The 22,355-nt window shown below is 54.2% G+C and overlaps 1 protein-coding gene across 2 annotated transcripts in view; it reads left to right on the top strand.

The window, feature by feature from the left end:
* AGPAT3 (1-acylglycerol-3-phosphate O-acyltransferase 3) overlaps positions 1-22,355 on the top strand; it is an 84,811-nt gene that overhangs the window by 17,373 nt on the left and 45,083 nt on the right. The window contains exon 1 of one of the 2 annotated variants that reach the window (XM_041735165.1): positions 19,763-19,786. The exons of the other annotated variant lie outside the window; for it this stretch is intronic. The gene's annotated coding sequence lies outside the window, so the exon portion shown is untranslated. Of the gene's footprint in view, positions 1-19,762; positions 19,787-22,355 lie in introns of those variants that run through there. 2 annotated transcript variants of the gene reach the window in all.

Below are 22,355 nucleotides of genomic sequence, written 5' to 3'. Positions count from 1 at the left end.
TTATATGGATTAGAAGTTGAAATAATATTTTGGATTTATTGGGTTCAATAAAATATTACTACATTATTTTTGCCTGTTTCTTGTGTTTTTAAATGTGGCTGCAGAGAATACAAAATTGAAGATGTGGCTTGCATCTGAGACCCACGTCACATTCCCGCTAGAATGTGCTCGTCATGATTCCGAGCAGCTTCCCCAGGGAGCGGGGGTGGTGGTGTGGGACCCTGGGCACGCCCCTCGTCTCCGGAACCTGCAGCCCCAGGAGTGGGTGAGGTTGGCCTAGTGTGTCTCCACCCGCTGGACCCCGTGCCCCCTCAGGGGAAGTGCAGCTGGTACACATTAAATGCTTAGAACAGGATCTGGCAGATACCAACCACCAAGTGTGTTTGATATTATTAATAATAAAACATTTTGCAGTAGCTCGTTTGCAGTATAGAAATGGATTTTTTAGCTTGTCCACGTCCAGAATTCGAAAAGGCTGTGTGTTCCAACGTGGGAGTGCTTGGGCCTGTCTACACGAGAAGACAGTGGACTGGCCCAGAAATACCGCCCTTGCTTGTGTCAGGTGCAGCCAAGAGAGGCAGGTGGGGTGGGAGCCGCATCCCTCCCGGGTGTTGCGTTGGGTCAGCAAGGCAGAGGGCATCTTCCTGTGCATATCTCGTAGGTGGCTGCCCTCCTGGAACGTTCTGTCTGTGTGGAAACCAAACGACACGGTGTTTGTGTCCAAGTGGAGTCAGGCTCTGACCCCAGAGCAGGTGTCTGGTGAAAGGTGCGTTACCAGACCCGCCATCTAAACCCCAACTGTGCCTCCCACCCCTGTGACCACGGACACCCCTCGTTTCTGCAGCGGCCCCTGGGGAGTGAGCGGTAACGACCTGGAGGTCCACGGGGCCAGAGGGCCGTCGGGTTTCTCTGGCCACAGGTGTGCGGTGGTCCGGGCCGCCTTGGGGCTGTGCCCTGGCTGGGCTGTGGAAGCTGCCACCTAGCTCATCCTGCCACCTCTGGCCTTGGGGACGGCAGGCTGGCCACCAGGCTGCATCCCCTGCCCAGCCCTGGATACAGGCGCTCTCGTGTGGGCCTGCGTGCCTGTGCCACGGGAGCAAACACCAAGTGGCCGTGGGGCCAGCCAGGGGCCGACACTGCCCTTAGGGCTGCGCCCCCACGGAGGCCCTGAAGGTGTGAAGAGCACACGGGGCCTCCTCTGTTTCGCACGTAGCTATTTCAGGGGAGAAGCACCGAGTCGCTCTGGATTGGGAGGCTGTGACCCAGAGGAGGCGAACTCTTTCTCCCTCCCGGCTGGTGACTCGGCGGGGGGGGGGGGGGGGGCACACAGAGCAGCACCGGGGCCTCCTGGCCTCACCTGGCTGACAGCCCCAGGACGGGAAGGCACCTGTGCTTCCCGTCTAAGCGAGCCTGGGCGGCCACATGGCCGAGTGGGCAGCCTGGAGCGTGGGCACCCCGCAGCGCACACTGTGCCCGCCGTCTCTCGGTCCGTGTCTGCCACCCCTTCCCCGTCACCTTTGAAATCCAGTTCACCACCCGGCTTGATTTGCTCTTGTGAAGCTTGGCAATCGCCCCGCGACAGGTTTTGTCCGATGGAGGCTTGGGCTCGCAGCAGAGCCGGGGTCGCCCTGGCCTGGTACCCGGGCCTGGCCCCGGGGTGCCAGGGACACCGCGGGGGGCACTGGGCCGGAGCAGAGGCCCTCAGCCGCCGAGCGCCCGCAGACTCACCAGCTTCCCGCTCTGTGGGGGTCTCGGCTCTCCAGGGCCACTGTCTGACGTCGCTGATTTGGAGGGAGACGTGTCCTGTTCCGCAGCCCCGACACCCTGGTCACCCGCCGCCCTGCGTGTGCGGAGGTGGTGGTCCCCGGGCGTGGAGGCTCGGCGGCACTGGACTCCTGCTGCAGTTGTGTGGGTTTCTGTATTTTCTTAAGCGTTTTGTCAGTTATTCTTCCCAGGACTTTGTCCTTTCACCTACATTCAAAGTTCATTGCCTCAAAGCTGTTCATAAACCCCTCTTGTCTTAAAATCCTGCAGCATTTGGTTATTTTTCCCGTTATTCGTGTGTGTGTGCGCGTGCCTCTTGTCTCCCTTGTCAAACTGTCAGTTTTATCAGTCCTTTCAAAGAGTCAACTTTCTGGCTTTCTGTAGTTTTTATTTCGTGAATTTCTGCTTTTCGAATTATTTCTTTTTTCTTTAATTTACTTTTTGTTTTTGTAACCTCTAGAGTCATGTTTTATGTCGTTTGTCTTCAACCTCTTAAAATTTTCTGCCGTACGCTTAGGTGTAACCTTCGACACTGAACTGTTTTAGCTACGGCCTTTATGTGTTGTGATGGGAAGTCCTTTTGTCACTATTCCATTCAGTGGATTTTTAAATGTAATTTTTTTTTTCACCGTTGATAGCTGTTTTGGATTTCTAAACCTGGCGATTTCACCAAATATCTTTCTGTAGCCTTTAAAAATTATTAATTTTTTAGCTTCAGTGAATTGTGGTCCAGGAATATGCTCTGCTCTGGCTGATGCTTGTCTTTGTTGAGACCAGCATGTGGTCCAATTTGGGAAATGTTCTAAATGTCCTTGAAAAGATGGTGTTCTGCACTCGGTGGGGACAGTGTTTTGTGTCCGCTCGTAAAGTTTTGGATCATGTTATTCAAACCTTCTCTATCAGGTTGGCAAGCTACAGTCCATGGGCCAAATCTGGCTTGCCACCTGTTTCTATAAATACGATTTTATGGGATTCCCAGCTACGCTCATTTGTTTCCATGTCGTTCGTGGCTGTTTTGCATGAGGACAGAGTTGAGTAAGTGTGGTAGAGAGCGCTTGGCCTGTACAGTATTTACTGTCTGGCCCTTTCCAGAACACGTGTGCCGACTCCCACATCCTTACTAGTTCCTTAGATGTCCCTGCTCTATCAGTTACGCAAAGAGGTCCATCGGAATCTCCAGTCACCACTGCGGATTTGTCTTACCCTTGCACGGACATCCACTTGCTTTGTGTATTTGGGGGCTGTGTTATTAGTGATAATGGTTTCTAAATGGTTGTATCCTCCTTGCGGATGGAGCGTCTGCCACTCTGACGTGCTCTTCCCTCCTGTGATGCTCTGGCCTCCACCTCCTCTTTGAAATTCGCATGCGGAACCAGCCACTGTGGGCTAGCCTGAGCCTGCACATCTCCTCCTCTCCTGTCTAACCTGTCCGCCTCTTTATATCTTCAGAAGTAGTACATGATTAAAGTTTCTTTCTTTCTTTATTTTTTTAAAAATATTTTATTTATTCATGATGGGGCAGGGGGGCAGAGACACAGGCAGAGGGAGAAGCAGGCTCCATGCAGGGAGCCAGAAGTGGGACTCAACCCCAGGACTCCAGGATCATGCCCTGGGCCGAAGGCAGGTGCTAAACCACTGAGCCACCCAGGGATCCCCCCTAAAGTTTCTTTAAATTGAAATTTGACAATTTTTTTTTTTAAGTCTGACAATTTTTTTTTTTTTAAACTGGAGCCTTTATCCAGTTTCCTTTAAATGTAATTACTGACGAACTGAGTTTAAATCTGTCACTTTGTGGGCAGCCCGGGTGGCTCAGAGGTTTAGCACCCCCTTTGGCCGAGGGCCTGATCCTGGAGACCCGGGATCGAGTCCCACGTCGGGCTCCCTGCATGGAGCCTGCTTCTCCCTCTGCCTGTGTCTCTGCCTCTCTGTGTGTGTGTGTCTCTCATGAAGAAATAAAATCTTTTTTTTTTTTTAATCTGTCACTTTGTATTTTGCTAACTGCTTTATCTGTGCCATGTTTCCCCTTCCTTCTCCTTTCTTGCTTTTTTTTGGTGAGCATGAATCCTTTCATTTTTATGCCCTCTAGCAGTTTGGACGTTATAGACTCTTCCTTTGATGGTTTTCTCAGAAATTACAACATTCATAATTGTCAGTGATCTAAAATTAACAAGCTCTTTACTCTTGGGGATGGTGCAGGGACCCAGCACGCCCCTAATGCCACTTTCCAACACATGTGTTGTCGTGTGTTTACTTTTCCTTTTTTTTAAGATTTTATTTATTTATTCATGAGAGACACACAGAGAGAGAGAGAGAGGCAGAGACACAGGCAGAGGGAGAAGCAGGCTCCATGCAGGGAGCCCGACATGGGACTCGATCTCGGGTCTCCAGGATCAGGCCCTGGGCCGAAGGCGGTACTAAACCGCTGAGCCACCCGGGCTGCCCTGTGTTTACTTTTCTTTAACCTCACCAGGCATTGTGCTGCATTACTTTTGGTTTCAGACTTGTAGACGTGTTTGCCACTCTTGTTGCTTTTTGTTCTGTTTTGGATCTCCGATTTTCCATGTGAGAGTACTTCTGCTTGAAGCATGCGTGTGTTAGAGATTCCCTTAGTTAGATTCTGCTGGTTGCAAACCCTTCCCATTTCTGTTTGTCTGAAAGGGTATTTGGCTTTCCCTGCTCCTCCAGAGACGTCCTGCTGGTTGTGGGCTTCTCAGCTGGCAGGTGGGCTCTTCTAGCACCCGAGGACATATGCACGGGCCTTTGACATCCTTTGTATGCTAAGATACAATTGCCAGGCTCTCTCTTCTGTCAAGGTAATCGGTCTTTTCTGTGGCTGCTTTTAAGACCAAAATTAAAAATCTCTGTGCTTCAAAGGATACCATCAGGAAAGTGAAAAGACAACCCAAGCAATAGGAGAAAATATTTTCAAGTCACATACCCGACAAGGGACTTGGATCCATCTCACGAGTCCGGGACTGGGCTCTTGGCCTTGTTGAACGCTGGAAGGGGTGAGGAGGAGGGGGGCCCTGCCCACACGCCTTCCTGTGCCCCTGCCCTGTGCGGAGCAGCACCCCACCCGTCCGCCTCATGTGCTGGAGCATTAGCCGTTGGTCTGGAGACTTCTCAGCCACCACCTGGCCTCTTGAGCTTCTGCTTCAGCCTCAGCTCAGTTTCAGGAAAGAAGGTGACTTCAGGTGGTGGGCCGCTCAGGACAGGACGCCAGCGATGACTTTGACCTCACTGAATAAACTGGGGAGAGACGATTAAATGAGAAGAAGGGCCCTGAGTGTCTCAAGGTGTTACCGGCACGTGGTGTATCTTCAGGCACCGGCTTGTCATTTTGCTCATTAGCTGCAGGCCTGCCCATTCTAGGGCCACGTGAGCAGCCACCCAGCCCCAGTGTTCCCTCTAAAATAGCAAGTGGGCCTTTAATGAGATTCTTCCATTGAGAGTAAGTGATATGAGACTGGAAATAAAAAGGTAAATGCTTTTGTTCTTTTCAAGAACTGGCTTTACTTTAGCTGCACCCATTCTGGCGAGAGGGGTCCTAGCTTTAGATTCACAGCTCGGTGCTTCTCAGATGAGACCCTTCGTTTAAGTCCATTAGAGATGTGCACTTGGGATTAGTGGAAAATTGAGTTAAAAATACCAGGTTCCACCCTCGACCTGTAGCCCCAGTGGGGAGATGCGGACCGGATTTCACAACCCGCCTGACACAGCAGGAAGGCAAAGTATGTGGGGCCATAGGTTTCAGAGCCTGCACAGCAGGGCACGGGACAGTCATCCCTGTGTGGGGATCCCCTGGCATCCCCAACTATTGTCCATGGTGTCCACCTGAGCACCGGGAGAGGGAGCCCAGGACCAGGTGGAGACAATTGGGCACCAAGAGGCCCCGCCAAGGCTAGAATTTGTGGGGAAAACAGCAGGGATGAGGGCATTGTGTAGAGAAAGGGCTCTAGAGAGCTCAGGAGGGGGTCCTCCCAGTGGTTGGCTGATGCCGATCTGTGCACATGTGTGCAGATCCCACCACGGCGAGGGGATAAAGCATTGAAGAGGGGTAAGTGCAACGGTTCTTGTGGATTCCTCGGGGCTGGGGATGAAGTTTGTGTTCTTACCAGACAGACAGATGGGAAGACCTCATGGTTCAAAGGGCGTGGGGTAGAGTCCTCAGAAAGTCATTGCCTTAGCCTCGCCCTGGACTGGACGCAGCCTGCTCAGGACTCACCTGCCAAAGCTTACGGCAAACCTTGAAGGCACCAAACTGATTTTAAGCAATTTATGTCCCCAAGTAAAGCCCCAGCAGCCGGCCTGCAGCGAAACAACATCAAGTTCACAATGTCTGGGGCCAATCAGAAATCACGTGCCCTACAAATAAGTGGGAAATCATCATCAGAAACAGATCTGGGTGGAGCCACATCCATCCAGACAGTGGAATTAGCAGGTGAGGTGTTAAAATGTCAATATGAATATGCTCCACGTGTTCGGTGACAGAGGAAACGTGAATAAGGAGAAGGTGGAAGGTATGGAGGAGACCCAGGAGGCTCCTGGATGGGGCTCCGACTGGGTCAGACTGTAAAGACAAGATTCGGATTTGTGAAGACAAAGGCCTAGATTCTTAATACAGCGAAACCCGGAAAACAGCGGGATGGGGGAGGAACAGAGTATGGGTGGGGGACTATATCGGGGAATTACATATGGAATTGAATTCAGAGAAGAGATGTGTGTGTGTGTGTGTGGTGCGAAGTATTTGAAGAAAATAGTAGCTAGAATTTTCCGAATCCGATGAAAGCTCATTCCTGAGAAGCTCAACAAACCCCAAGCAGAAGAAACGGGAAGAAAACCACACCAGCCATAATCAACTGTCTGGAGATTTTAAAAGCAGAAAAATCTCAGAAGCAGCCATGGGCAAAAACCTACTATGCACAGAGGAAGAGAGATGAGATCAGAGCGCACTTCCCGTGATCCGGGTGCTGGAGGAGCATCTTCCAAATGCTGAGAGGAGGAAGTCTTCAAGCTACACTTCTCCGACAACAGAATATCCATCCAAAGGGAAGGCAGAGTAAACACTTTCCAGAGCTCATAAGCTGAAAGAATGTATCCCCGGCGGGCTGGGTCTGGGAGCTGTGAAGGAGCCCCTTCAGGAAGGAGCCAGAAATTTAGATCTGAAGGAATGGGGAGCAGCCGAAGTGCAGGCAAAGAGAAAAGACATTTGTCCCCTCGCCTTAGAAGAGCCCTGTAACAGGTGAGTTCCTATTAAAGTGGAGATGATAATGACATCTTGTAAAGTTGGGCATGCAAGTGCAAGTAAAAGGTCTGCAACAACGTAGCACAGAAGCCCAAGAGGAACAAAATGGAAACTGTTGTAAAGTTCTTAAAATGCACAATGGGGTGTTAAAATATTACTGGAAGGTAGACAGTGAAGCATGTTGTAAACCCTAAGGGCAGCCATGAGAAAGCAACAGGGAGGTCTAGCTCGCAAGCCACGGCGAGCTATAAAATAGTCACTAAAAAAATAGACTATATAAAGCAGAGTCACTAAAAAGAAGAAAAAGAAAATAAAAAGAAAAAAAATCAGGAGTCCAGAAGAAGAGAGAAAAAAGAAAAGATGAAGTAACGTAATTCAGATAGGACAAATAGAAAGATGATGCCTTGAAACCAGGCCGTATCGACAATGCCATCAAAGGTAGATGGCCCGGAAATCCCAAGTAAGAGACATTTTGTCAGAGGTTGTCAGATCCGATCAAAAAGCTTAGATAAAAATGCTATCTGCATTTAAAGGAAGAGGTTGGGAAAAATGTGCTGCGCAAATATAAATCGAAAGGTGGCCGAGTCCAGTAAGTTAGATTTCGGGACCAGAAGTGTTTCCAGGAATAAGAATGGCGCGTTGCGGTGGTGACAGGGGTCCGCGCGTCAAGAAAACGTAACATGTTGACTGTGTACGCACCGAATAACAGCCTCAAAATACAAGCAGCGCAGAATGATAGACTTGAAAGGACACCTACAGCTCCGGGTACGGCCGGAGCCTTCACCACTCCTGTCTCAGTAACGGACGGGACGAGGAGACCTCGCATCGGTGAAGATGGAGGAGGTTGCACCTGCACCGCGCCGCCGACCCGCTCTAGCCGCCCGGTGTGTGTATGTAGACGAGCGCCTGAGCCGCGGCCGCAGCAGGACCCGCGCTCTGCTCGGGTGCACGCAGAACCATCACCAAGACGGACCACGTGCCGGACCATCACTCAAGTCTCAGCAAATGGAAGAGGACTCGACCATGCGAAGTATGTTCTCTGACCAACAGAGAATTAACTAGAAATCAGGAATTGAAAGATACCTGGGAATATCCTCAAATACGTAGAAACAAAATAAGCGCATTTCTTAATAGCCCCTGGCTCAAAGAGGAAAGTCACGAGGGACACTAGACACCATTTCGAACTTAGTAAAAGTCGACACGTAATGTGTCAGAATTGGTGGAATCCAGGTAAAACGGTGCTTAGAGACTCACTGCATTAAATGATTCTATCAGAACATAAAACAGTTCTCAAATCAACGACGTAAGCTTGAACCTTAAGAAAAAGCAAACAGAGGAAAGAAGTCACAAAGAGTAGAAATCGATGAAATAGAAAACAAACAACAGAAAAAAAAACAACCCAAAAAGTTGATTCTTTGAAACTCCTAGATAGACCGATCAGAAAAGAGAGAAAGAGGAGAAAACCACCAAAATCAGGAACGAGAGATAAGAAATCACTACATCTCCCATAGGTGTCACAATGGTGGCTAGAGAATATTCCGAAAAATTTTGTGCCTGGAAATTTTAGGACATGGATGAAACAGGCAAATTCGTGGAAAGATCGAGTCAAAATAGGTCACCCAAGTAACCCTGTATCTATTGAAAATTTGAATTTATGTATAAAAGCCTTTCAACATCTTGGTCTGGATGACTTCACTGATGATGCTGTCAGACATTTAAGGAGGAAATAATACACATTCTTTTTAAAAATTTTTATAAATTTATTTTTTATTGGTGTTCAATTTGCCAACATATAGAATAACTCCCAGTGCTCATCCCGTCAAGTGCCCACCTCAGTGCCCGTCGTCACCCAGTCACCCCCACCCCCCGCCCACCTCCCCTTTCACCACCCGTAGTTCGTTTCCCAGAGTTAGGAGTCTTTCATGTTCTGTCTCCCTTTCTGATATTTCCCACTCATTTTTCTCCTTTCCCCTTTATTGCCTTTCACTATTTTTTTATATTCAATAATATGCATTCTGTGCGAGGTCGTCTAGTAGTTGAAAGAGGATGAGTACTTCTCAGCCCACTTCATGAGGCCCTGATACAAAACCAGGCAAGGACTGTGGCCCAGTGTCCCTCACAAGCAAAATCCTTCATGAATTAGAAAATGTCAACAGGTCAAATCCAAAACATGTAAAAAGGACACATCATAATAACCAAGGGCAGGGGGGGGGGGTTACTGCAGGAATGCAGGGTTGGTTTAACATTTGAAATCAATCACTGCAATTCACTATATTAACAGGCAAAAAAGACAAATATAACTATTCTCATGGTGCACAGAAAAAAAATTTGACAAAATTTAATACCATTTATGCTAACAATACCCCAAGTGGGGATCCCTGGGTGGCTCAGCAGTTTGGCGCCAACTTTGGCCTGGGATGTGATCCTGGAGTCCGGGACCGAGTCCCACTTCAGGCTCCCTGCATGGAGCCTGCTTCTCCCTCTCCCTCTTCCTGTGTCTCTGTCTCTGTCTCTCTCTCATGAATAAATAAATAAAATCTTTAAAAAAATCCACAAGCTCTCAGCAGTCTGGAAGGGGGCATCCCAGACTGGTAAAGGGCACATGTGAAAATCTACAGCCAGCGCCATCCGTCATAGTGGGAGACCGAGGGTTTTCCCTGTCATGCTGGGAGCCAGGCAAGGGTGTCTCTCTCCCCACTTCTGCTCAACATTATGCTAGAAGAGTGCTGCAAGGAAAATCAAGGCTGCATGAGTGGAACAGAAGAAAAATTGTCTTTTTCACAGGTGGCATGATGGTTTATGCAGAAAATCTTAAGAAGCCTACAAAAAGGCTACTAGAATAGGTGAGTTAAGGGCAGCCCGCGTGGCTCAGTGGTTTAGCGCCACCTTCAGCTCAGGGCCTGATCCTGGGGACCCGGGATCGAGCCCCACGTCAGGTTCCCTGCATGGAGCCTGCTTCTTCCTCTGCCTGTGGCTCTGCCTCTCTCTCCCCCCCCCCCCCCCCCGTGTCTCTCATGAATAAATAAGATCTTAAAAAAAAATAGAATAGGCGAGTTAAGTTACAGGATACAAGGTCAATCTCACAAAATCCATGTTATTTCTTTACTAGCACTGAACAATTAAAATCTGTAATAAAATACTTACAAGAGCCTCAAAACATGTGAGATTCTTAATTTCTTAGCACATAAGCAAACAGTGTGCTAAGAAATTAAGGACTAAATGGGCCGAGCTATACTCTGTCATTGGCCACAAGACCCAATGTTATTGAAATGTTGTCTCGACCAAAATTGATCTGTAGATTCAGTGCAACGACAACCAAAATCCTGGCAAGGGCTTTTGTAGAAACTACAAGCTTCTTCTAGAATTTACATGGAAATCCAATGACCTCGGAGTGCCACGATGATTTTGAAGAGACTAACAAGAGACTACCTGGTTTGGGGGCTTCCTCCGTTGCTGTAGCGATGTGGACCTTGCGGAGCTGGCAAAAAGGCACACACGGAGGTCGGCGGGACAGAACGGGTTCCAGGGCAAACCCACACGTTTATAGTCAATGGATTCCCAATAAAAGTGCCACCGGGATCCATTGGGGGACAGAGCCAGGACTGTCGGCCACCGAAGTGCAAAAGCAATGAACCCCCGCCCTCCTTTGTCCCATGTTAACAAATTAACGCAAAATGGATCACGGACCTAGATGTGAAAGGCTCAACTGCGAGATCCACAGCAGAAGAAGCGGTGGAGTGTCGCTCAGCCTCAGAGACCGAGTGCGGAGCCACGCTGCGGCGCGGATGCACCTCGAGGACGTCCTGCCCGCTGGATAAGCCGGACACGGGAGGACAAATCCTGTGAGTCCACGAGGTGCCGGGAGCGGTCAGAGCCCCAGAGGCGGGGGGCTGGGAGCCCGTGTCTCCCGGGGACGGAGCCCCCGCCTGGGGAGGTGGACGGCGCCCTGGTGGCCGTGGCTGCACGGCAGCGTGACTGCCCTCAACCCAGTGGCCTGGACACTCAGAACTGGTTAAGGTGCTACGTTTCCGTGTTTTACCGCAGTTTGAAACAACCCAAACTAGAGAGCCGCGGTCCGCCAGTAGGGCTGGCAGGCTAGCGCTGTGGGGGGAGGGCTCTGCCCCGGGGGAGCCGGGTGCCCGCGGGTCCGTGGGGGCGGCTGCAAGTGGGGCCCAGTGTGTGCGGAGCCTCTGCCTCCAGAGAGGCCACCCGCCGTCCACTGTCCCCGAGCCTGAGGGGGACGGGGAAGTTGCTCTGCTCTGTCCCGGGGTGTGACGTTGGAACTCTCTGGGCTTGTTCGTTTCCGAGCCGTGTGTCGCCTCCTTCTCTGGCGGTGGGGTCGGAGGAGCAGCACTTGGAAGGGCCCTGGTCCTGCCTAAGTCAGTGGAATACTCGTTCCTTCTCAGCTTCTCTGCGATGCGCCCCCTTGGATGCGGAGCTTTAGCCGGCGTGTCACCCTGTCGCCCTGCGTGAGTACGGTGGTGTTTGCGCCTCTGCTTATAGACCCGCAGGCGGGACGATTGCCCACCGGCTCTGCTGCTGTGCCTCGGAGAGTGGGGGACGGAGCTGCGGGCACACACTGAGCGTGTGCGTGTGCATACGCACGTGCGTGGGGACTTCTCTTCCCTGGAATCGCCGGCTCTTGCTGGCAGACGTGGGAGCCCAGGCACGAGCACACACTTGCCAGTCCGGCCTCGATGACGCTGGAGGACCACGTGGGGTGCAGCCAGGCCTTGCTGCATCGCCGATTAGTTTTCTTAAGGAGGTTTGTCCGAAATCCAGTAAGAACGTTCTGGTAAATGAGCCTTTCCCGTCTGTCCTTTCCTGGGAGGAGCTACAGAGGGAACCTTCCTTCCCGGGTCCCTTCCGTCCCCCGCTCATCCTTGGTCTGCCACTGTGGGGTGATGGAGCCCGGACTTCGCCTGCCCTGGGTCTTCTTTGGGGCCGGGCGTCTGCTGTCTTCGCAAGAACTTTCTGCAGAGACGAGGCCGGACGCCGTGCGCTGGAAGCTGAACCTCCTGAGCGGTGCTCACAACGGGCTGATCGCAGCTGTTGGTGCAAACACACGACTCCCAGGGTTTGCGCGGGGTCGGCGGAGCCCAGAGCCAGCCCCGGACCCCCTCCCCCCGGAGCCGCGGCCTGGGTGGCGTGGGGCTGCGTGCGATACGCCAGCCACGGGCACCTCCTCAGCTGCCGAGCCACAGTGCCTTTGTTCACGGGCTCCTCCTGAGGTGGGTCACTGGGCGCTCGCTTGCTCAGCGGTGGCGGCGGCGGGACACACGCGCCGCTCCCTGGGCGCTCCCCGCCAGCCGCCGGTTCAGCAGAGGGCCCTTGGCTTCTTCCCTCGTCACCGACTTAAAGCACTGCTCGTGGTCTCGGCTGTGGAACCGTCGCGAGCTCCTGTCTGCGGAGGGAAGCCAGGCCATACTGTCGCCTCGGGTCGGACGCCCAGCGGGTGCCTCTCCCGCAGGTGTGGTCCAGCCACGGGGCGCTACACTCGGGCCCGAGACTATCTCCCTTCTGACCCCCGCGAGCAGCCCGCGCCCGGCGCCCCGCACCTTCTGCCCCGTGAAGCGTGTGTCCCTGACGATGCTCCGTCTCTGGGGGCGCGTGGCCAAGGGTCACCCACTGGCCATCGGCCAGACCCCTCCCAGAAGGATGGACCTTAGGGAGGTTGGAGACGGACGTCAGCTTGATCTCCTTCGTTTCTGGGGACGAGGACTAAAGTAACGCTCCAGACCTGATCTACAGCCAAGCATCGGTAAGATTTAGGTCCGCGCTCATAAGCCAGACGGCTTTTGGGGGTGTGAGTGCGCACGCACATGCACACACACACTGTATCCCCCGTTTTTTTTAATTTCAGAGGTAGAGGTCAGGGACTCATCAGTTGCACACAACACCCAGTGCTCATGACATCACGTGTCCTCCTTCGTGCCCGTCCCCCAGGGACCCCGTCCCCCCACCCGCCCCTCCAGTGACCCTCAGTTTATTTCCTGGAGGCAGTGTCTCTTCGGGTTTGCCTCCCTCTCTGTTTTTATCTTGTTCTATTTTCCTTTCCCTCCCCCTCCGTTCTTCTGTTTGTTTCCTAAGATCCACACATAGGAAGGGGGTAGCAAAACCGAACAGGTTACGCAGACGATGGGCTACAGCGACCCACTGCCCCCCCACCAAAGCTGATAATCGTCACCGTTGAAATAAAGCCGAACGTTCATTTATGACTTGACTGGCACCTCTCAAAGAAGACGTCCAAATACCTCATAAACCCGTGGACACAGGTGTGCGGCTCGGTGAGTCATCAGAGAACTGAAAATCGAAAGCCTCCAAGGTGGTGTCTGTTCAGCACTGGGGCTACGAGGCCGTGCAGCTGTGGGGTGCTCGTCCACCACAGAATGTGACACGCGCCCCAAGGACCACAAAGGGCCTCAGCGATCGCTCCGACCTGCGGTGGCCGATGTGCACTGTGCCCTTATCAGGGGAGGCGCCTTCCTCCCTAAGATCGCGGGGGGCGGGGGGTGGTGGGGAGACAAGGCCAGGGTGCCCACAGCTCTGGGTGCGGTTCCCACTGCCATGTGAGGACTTCTCTGTACCCTGAAGGTGGTATGATGGGGCCCAGCAAAGGGCTCAGACTTCGACCGGCCCAGTTGTGTCTAGAGAAGATAGATACCCTGCAGGGTAAGCTGTTTTCCTGAAAAAAATCTTATCAGTGTTCGGAGTAATCAGACTGTTGTTACCACTGTAGAGACAAAGGTTAGAACTTGGGGTGCCCGGGTGGCTCAGCGGTTGAGCGTCTGCCTTCAGCTCAGGGTGTGATCCTGGAGTTGCAGGATCCAGTTGTGCATCAGGCTCCCCTATATCTCTGCCTCTCTCTCTAGGTCTCTCATGAATAAATAAATAAAATCTTTTTTTTTTTAATAAATAAAATCTTAAAAAATAAAGTTACAACTTAATAAGCAAGCAAGGTAGCTTTTTCCCTAACACCTAAATTTTAATGATAAAAGTAATGCATGCTTGTAAAAATTGAACCCAGAATCAAGTCTAATAAATAATCAAGATTTCATTCTGTAGTGCAAGCCCCGCTCTTTCTCCTGGCTGTGGTTGATCCTTCCGGAACTTGCAAACATGCACATTAAAACATACACAGAGTTTTCAAAAACACGCTTATGCATCATAATGTGTGTCTTCACCCGTGACTGTGACTCGGCTTGGAAGTCTTTTCCGACACAGAGCTCTCCGTGATTGAGCCTCCTTTCTCACGCGTGTTCTGGAGCGCGCGTGTGTATACATCCATGTGCACGCACCCACACGTTAGAGGAAATGTCTGCATCCTGGTTCAGAGCTCAGTTGCCCCCTTATCAGTTGATGAGAACCAGACTGTGCCTTCAGGACTTGCAGTGTGCGCGCGTGGCTCCGAGGCCCCGCAGGACGGTGCCCTGGTGGTGTTGAGGGGCCGGCCGGGCATCAGGTGAGCGCAGTGGGGACAGCATCCATGGAGGGGGGACGATGGGCCCGGGGCTCTGCAGTGTCTATGCCTCGCCTGGCCCGCTGCCCGGTGTCCTGAGCGTGGACTCGCCTGCCGCTGCCACACATGGACTCTCTCCACTTCTGTCCGTGGCCGGTGCTGTTTGTAAGTCCCGAGATGACAGGGAGGCTGTAGGCGGACAGTGACCTGGGCCAGATTCCCCTTCCACCGAGCCGCGTGTGCTTTCTGGAACATTCCATACTGTGCTCCCCCTGTGGGGACGCAGCAGAGGTGCAGCGCTGGGGCGTGGTGTTCGTGTTCCTTCGGCAGGTGCAGACACGGGGCTGTGGGCACACCGTCTGCTGCGCGGCTCCTCACCCCGCGGTGACTAGAACTGAAAATCGAGGGCACGTCCGGCGTCGCTGTGTGTGGGAGCACCCGCAGGGGTGGCGTGCCTTTGGCTTTGCCCCCACGCTCTAGTTGAGGCGGGAGGACCGAGGGCTGGGAGCCACCCTCTCGGCCGGGCCCTGGCGTTGCCCAAGGGCCTCTGCTCCTTCACCTCCGTGGGGATCGGAGTTAGGAGGTGTGTCCCCCAACGACCGGGGCCGAGGCCGGGCGCCGAGCTCACCTCTGCCGCCCCAGGTGCTGAAGAGGGGGGCCGGGGCCCCGCAGCGTGTCCCAGAAGGCCCGGCCAGCACACGGACGGCTCGCAGGGTGGACGCCTTTAGGAGGCGTGTGGGCTGCCGAGCGGCCACGGAGAGGGAGGACGGTGGCGCCGTGGGGCGGTGGTGTTGGTGCCACAGGGCATCCGGCCGAACCCCGGGAACGGCCCCGAGGATTGTCGGGTCCCCTCGGCACCGGGTCTTTACCGGCCTCCACCCAGTGGCTGCGGCGAGTCGTCCGAGGAATAGGAGCCTCCAGGTGGGTGCCTCCAACAGCCGTGGGTGGTGCTGAGCTTCACCACCGGCTTTTCTGGAATCTAATGAAAGCATCACGTTGTTTTCTTCCTTTACCTCTTACCGCCGATAGCTCGATCCACCGGTTTTCTGGGGTGAACGTTCCTGCGTCCTGGTATAAAGCAGATTTGGGCAGGAGGGTTCCCATCTGCTGTCGTAATGCCGTGGCGGGAATCGGTATGCGGCAGTGAGTCTGTAGCGAGCATCCCGTCTACACTCGCGCACCTGGCCCGTTAGGCCACGGCCGCTCCTCTCGTTGCTGGCGTCGGCTCGGGCGCCCCTGCGTGTCTCTGCGCTGAGTGAAGTTACCCCCTCGCCGGGAAGCGGCAACAAGGATGTAGCATATTTGAAATCGACTCTTGCTTTGTTGAGTGTTTTTGTCAGGAAGCGACATTGAATTTTGTTAAGTTACCAGCCCAGCATTTTCGTTAAAGAGAAAAAAATAATTTTATTAATGGATTTCCTGATCTCAAACCACCCTTGCAGAGCGGAGCACAAGCCCCACTTGGTCATGATGTCTTATTGTCTTTTTCACATGCTATTAGGTTTGGTTTGCTCTTTTTTTTTTTTTTTTTACACCAAGTTTTGGTATTCACCCTCATTGGCAAAGAGCAGAGGTTCTCAAGCTTCTGTTGTCTTTACACTCTCAAAATTGTCGAGGGCTCCAGAGAGCTCTCCTGTGTGTCTGTGTGAGTCATATCCATTGCAGGTCTCACCGGGGGGACAGTTGGCAACGTCGGGCGTTTGGTCGGCACAGCCGGTGGCGCAGGGAGTCACTCCCGGCCACCAGTGGGCAGGCACGGCCGCCGGCACACAGCCTGCCTTGCGCAGCACGGCTCCGGGACAAGCAGTCTCCTGGCCCCAAATCTCAGCAGTATCTTGCTCAAGAAATCCTACCGCCCGCCCGTATAGACCATTTGAGAAACTAACACTGAGAACACTTAAAAATATTTACTTAACAATCCCTTTAAAGCAGAAGCAATAGGGTTACCTGGGTGGCTTAGTGCTTGAGCGTCTGCCTCCGGCTCAAGGTGTGACCCTGGGGTCTTGGGATCGAGTCCCGCATCGGGCTCCCCGCAGGGAGCCTGCTTCTCCTTCTGCCTGTGTCTCTGCCTCTCTCTGTGTGTCTCATAAATAAATAACATCTTAAAAAAATAAAAATAAAACAGAAGCAATAAACTGATGACATGTTAACACAAATAATCTTTTTTAAAAAAGAAAAGCTGGCTGCCTGGGTGGCTCAGCAGTTTAGCGTCGCCTTCGGCCCAGGGTGTGACCCCGGGGTCCCGGGATCGAGTCCCACGTCGGGCTCCCTGCATGGAGCCTGCTTCTCCCTCTGCCTGTGTCTCTGCCCCTCTCTCTGTGTCTCTCATGAATAAAGTCTTAAAAAAAAAAAAAAAAAAGAAAAGCTACATTTTCCATGACGGAACCCATGGGTGCGGAGAGCGGTGCACTTTCATACTTCTACGAGTCTCTTTAACGCCTGGCAACAGAGGAGGCAGCCGCAGTCACCTGCATCTGAATTCCCCGTGTTGTTGGGTTGAGGTACATGAAGACGATTCGGGCTCATCAAGACACACGGGGAAACAGGGATTCCGTGTCCCCTGCTGGGATTCAGGGACCCCAGGCTCCTCGTGTCACACGTGGGAGCCATCGACGTAGACAGACTTCCTTCCGCTGGGCTCTTCGTCGTGGGGACGTTTGGTGCCGTGCCGTCTCCATACGAGGCATGCGGACATCTCCTGTCTTCCTCTCTGTTCCGGCAAAGCTTAAATAGGATGAAGATCATCTGTTCCTCCACGTTGGGTAGAATTTGCTTGCACAGCCTCCAACCTCTGTGTTGGCATCTTTCACTAGAGGTAGTGGACAGATATATTTTAATTCTATAAAAATAGGTCTGCTTTGGGGCGCCTGGGGGGCTCAGTCGGCTGAGCATCCAGCCCTTGGTCTCGGCTCAGGTCGTGATCTCAGGGTCATGGGATCGAGCCCCGGTTTTGGGCTCCACGCTTGGCTCTCAGTGGGGAGTCTGCTTGGGATCTCTCGCACTCTCCCTCTGCCCCTCCTGCTTGTGCGCTCAGTCTCTCGCTCTGAAATAAATATTTAAATAAAATAGTTCTACTTAAATTTTCTATCTTTCTTGTGGTCACTTTCTTTGTGTATTTTTCCATCTAGAAAATATCCATTTTATCTAGGCTATCAAATTTATTTGCACAGACAAGTGCAATTATTTCCATGATTTAAAAAAAAAAAATGTTTTCTTTGGATGGTTATTCCCTGTTTTCTCATTTCGTGTATTTTCATTCTACTTTTTCTTGATTAGTGTTCATTGCTATGGGTTACTTAACTGTTTCATTGATTTTTTTTTCAAGGATAGCTATTAATTAAATTTTTTAAACTCACTGTTTGCTTTTATTAATTCCTTCCTGGCTTCGTAATCCTCTTTTAGCTTTCTGAGTTGGAAGCTTGATTGTCTTATTTTCATGCTCTCGTTCCTAAAGACTTAGATATCTAACGTGATAGCTTTCCTTCCAAGAGAAGGGCTTCTGTTTCATCGTTCTTTTTAGAAATCGCGGTTTTGGTTTCTGCGTCCCCCCGAGGGGACCAGCTAAGTAAGAGGGGGATGCTCACCTCTCAGCGGAAAGGCCCTGTTTTCTGATCTTGTTATTAGTTACTAGCAAATATCGTCTGTACTTCAGATATGATTCGGGATATGTTGATTATTTCTCTGTTGTTGACTACGGGAATGTCCCCAGGGGCAGTTGAAAGAAGCTGTGGTCATCGTTAGTGACCAGATCAGCTCCAGAGGCCTAGATCCACCTGCTTCTGTTCCTGCCTCACCAATCTCCTGCCCCCTTGTTCTTTCTTGGATCGAAAGAGACGTATCCGTGTCTCTCGTTATCAGCACGCAGGGGTTTGTTCTTCAGCGTCCCCTGTGGTGACGTCTGCTTTACGGAAAGAGCTGCGGGTTATTGGTGCACAGAGACAAGACTGTAAGATCTTCTTTAGGAAGTTCAGTTCCTAGCATCATAAATATTCCTGCCTTGTCTCATCTCATTTCACCCAGTCTGACAGCCCACTGTCCCATCCTAGAGTTCTGAATCCTCCTTTTATATTTTGCATTTTCCCAGTACGCATGTATTGTTTCCAACCCTGCTAAACTGCCCAGGTTGAAGTCTTTCTCTTAGCTGTAGCAAAGTTTGATTTTATTTTGTAAGGCAGTGTGAGAATAGCCGCCTTTCTGCAGGTGATCTCTGCCCGTCTGCATTGATCGATGGGTGGGCGTGCACAAAACACACGTCTTTCTCTATGTGGTCCCTGTTTTTGGCTTTTCTGTGTTTTTTTTTTTTTTTTCTGTTTAGTTTTGTTTTTGTTTCTGGGATTGGCTGTATCTCCATGTTCATGGACCAGGGTTGTGGGCGGGGGGGTCCCTTAAACACCCCAGGATAGTTTCTGCTGATGCTCCCGGAGGAGCAGGCTCAGTCCACGTACGAGTGCGGTGACCAGTGCGCACAGGTCACTTCCCCTCCCGTTAGCTGCCAGCCCAGGGCAGGCAGGACCCCAGCTCCACAGGTCCCAGGGACCGGGCTTCCTCTGAGCTCCTCCTCAGCTTCTGTCCCGCTGACTGTGGCTTGCTGGTCTCAGGAGGGCTGCTTGCTCCTGGCCCTTTCATCTGCATTCCAGGCAGGAAGGAGAAGGCACGTCTGAGCCATTTCCCTTTGGAAGAGCTCTCCCCAGGCTCCTCCTAGTGGCTTCTGTGCCCCAGGCCAGACACGGCCACCGCGGGCACGAGGCTGGGACCTTCCCTCCCTGGCTGGCAGGAGCCTGCCTGACCGAACATCTGTCCCGCTGGGACGGAAGCAAGGGGCAGTGGACCCTGGGAGGACGGCGTTGCAGAGTAGCCAGTGTTCTGGAACCCAGGACCTGAGTTCAGGGGAGGGGGCGTCTTGCCCCCTGTGCTCTTGTCCCCTTGTCACCGTGCTGCACGCGTCGGTGCCGCTGGCCCCGTTGGCTGGCATTGCTGTTTCCCGTGTGGGAGGCCGGTCAGGTCCCTGCCTCTGGTCTCTGTGGAAATAAAAAGGAGAAGGGTCATTGCTCCCGTCAAGCAGGAGCTGTTCCCCATTTGCTCAGTGGCCCCAGTTGGAGCCAGTCCAGCCGGCCGTGGGCAGCAGCGCCCCAGGCTGCACTGCTGGCCGTCCCCGCCTTCCTGGTTGCACGGGGTGCAGGTCACGGGTGAAGAGGACACCTTGCAGACCCCGCCTCCCCGTGGCACCGGGAGGAGCAGAGGGCAGGATAAAAGCCAGCACTGTGCACCCGGGCTGCTTTCGAGGGACTGCCCAGCTCCCCTGACCCGGGAGCCCTCAGGTAAGGGCGGGTGCGCTGTTCTCCAGCAGGAAATTAGGGCTCCCCCCCCCCGCCGTGTGTGGGTCTGCACCCTCTGCGGGGTCCCGGAGAGCAGGGCCGGGCCGGGTTCCTTACTCACCTGCTCGGCCTGCAGGAGCGCTTAGGCCCTGCTGGGTGTGCCAGGTGCTCGGGGCTCGTCCCACCTAACCCTGAGCCTGCCTCGGGATCGTGTCCAGTGCTGGACTCTGCACCCCCGCACCTGTCAGGCCACGCGGCAAAGTGCCTTCTGAGCCCGTCCCCCCTCCCTGGTCAGGGTGGCCAGAGGCCGTCTGCCACAAGTGTCACTTGAGTAACCACCGTCGGCAGAGCCCCACGGTCCAACGTCTGCGGCCGCGCGGCCCTTGAGCCCTTGGACGGAGCGGCCGAGCTGGGGGCCCCCGGGAGTTAGTGCAGGGGCCCCAGGGCCCCGCAGGACGGGCGGCCGCAGCGGCTCCCCCGCGCCCGGTTGACGCCTGTTGGGAGGACGGGCTTTCGGCTGCGGCGGCCCAAGTCAACAGGCGTTAAACTAAGCTCTCCCTCCCCCTCGGGCCGCGCTGCTCACGTTCCTCCCGGCTGCCCCGGAGCGCGCTGCCTCCGCTCTGTCTCCAGCGGTTGTGAAACCTGGAGAATTCCTACCCCGCAGCGATGGAGACGGGGCGGCCGAGCGGTTGGGTTTACACACGCGCGGCTGGAGCCCGGGGTGGGCAGGGCCACATGTGCCTGAGCGGGGCTCTCAGGGAGCGCGCGTGCACGGGGACACACGTGGGGACACGCGGAGCACGGAGTCCTCCGGTGGGGGCGGTGCTGCCGAAGAAGCACCCAGACGTTAGAGAGAGAGGATGTGTTGTCCGTGGTCTTCCTGGGGGTTGGTCTGTGTGGGCTGGAGCGGGACCCGGAGCCCGGCCCACTGTCCCGCGTGACACGGGGGCCTGGACGGCCCGGCCACGGGTGCGGAGGCTTTGGCGCAGGCCCCACGCGGGCACGGGCGGTGGGAGGTACAAGCACTTGCTCCTGAATTATGCTGCCCGCCCCCTTACTACACTGATCCGGGCGTTTCACAACCGACGACGGCCGTTGGCGCCAGCACGGGCAGCAGGAAGGGGTGCAGCGCGCCGCCCGCTGTGGGCCTGCCCCCTCGGTCATTGGGAAACCAGAGGTGGGGGCAGGAGAGCAGGGCCTGGGGGTGCTGGGTGCCCCGGGCCCCGGAGCTGTTGGCTGCTGGAGGTGCAGCGTCCCTTCCCTCTCGTGATTTGATCACTGGCTCCTCGTGTTTACAGACGTTCCCAGAGGACTCAGCCAGATGTCAGCGGGAACGACCGCTTCTCCTTCCCTGCTTTGCACGGATGTTTCCAGGGCTCCATGTTAGTGAAACCGCGACGTGACACAAGCAGCTGTGCAAAGTGACCTAAGTGCAAACAGCGGGTTTTCCCCAAACTTGTTGCCGTGGGGGGGGGGGGTAGCCAGCCGGGGTGAGCCTAGCTGCAGGAGGGGTCTCTGCCGCAGAAAGTGCTGGGGCCTGTTGGGGGACATCTGGGCAGTGGAGCACCTTCCTCTTCCCCACCCCCGCCCCCGACGAGACCAGGAGACCCGAGAGCTCTCCCCGAAGCAGACACCCCCACCGCCCAGGAACAACCAAAGTGCATGGCCTGGGGGTGTGGAGGCCGGGGCTGTGGACGGCTGCCTCGGGGTCCCACCGGCGGGGAGGGCACAGGGTCCCAGGTGGACGGGACGTGACGGCTGGCTCGAAACAGCACGCGCGTATCCCACACTTGCGGAGGCCGGGAGCCCCAGACCAGGATGCTGTGGGCTTGGTGTCGGGGAAGCCCCTTCCGGCCTCACGGCTGGTGGCCTCTCTGGGTCCTCGCGGCAGGGACAGTGGGGACAGTGGGGATGGCAGGGACACTCCGGGTCTCTTTCCTAAGGGCACTGACCCCAGCCCGGGGAGTCCCCTCCACAGGCCCCACTTCCTGCTGTCCCTCGGGAATCAGGTGCCAGCCCGGGAGCTCGGCGGCACGGGAACCTTCAGCCCCTGGCAGAGGGCCCCGCGTGACAGAAACAAGTGGTGGCACCCTTGGGTGTCAGCTGTGTGGCAGCGTGTGGAGCCTGCAGCCATCAGAAGGGCCGTCGGCCCCGGGCGTGGGGTGGGGACGACGGCCGACCTCCCTTTCCCGGCTCTGCTTCCGCGTCGTTCCACGTTTTTACGGCAAGAATGTCCTACTCACAGCTAATTGTCGCCATCTCACTAGGGCTCGAGAGCTGAGTGTTTGTACTTTAAATGTCATGTTTGAGCTGAAGAACTGGGCGGGCGGGTGTGACATCCCGGCCTCCCGGCCCGAAGGGCAGGTCTGCGCAGATGTTCCCCATCTAGCCAGACCGGAGGAGGCGGCTTTCAGCAGGGTCCCCGCAGGCAGCGTCTTATCAGCTGGAGCCGGTCTCCCCGGCTGGGGGCCCGTGATGTCAGCCGCCGGGGACACCGCCTTTCCGTGGGAAGAGAGGACAGGCATTTCTGCTCCGTTGGGCATCCCGGTTGCTTGGGACGCAGGCCCTGTTT

This window comes from Vulpes lagopus, chromosome 20 (assembly GCF_018345385.1).
Source record: "Vulpes lagopus strain Blue_001 chromosome 20, ASM1834538v1, whole genome shotgun sequence".
Classification (NCBI taxonomy): Eukaryota; Metazoa; Chordata; class Mammalia; order Carnivora; family Canidae; genus Vulpes; species Vulpes lagopus.
The sequence above is the reverse complement of the archived record's forward strand: the minus strand, read 5'-3'. Positions and strand labels throughout refer to the sequence as shown.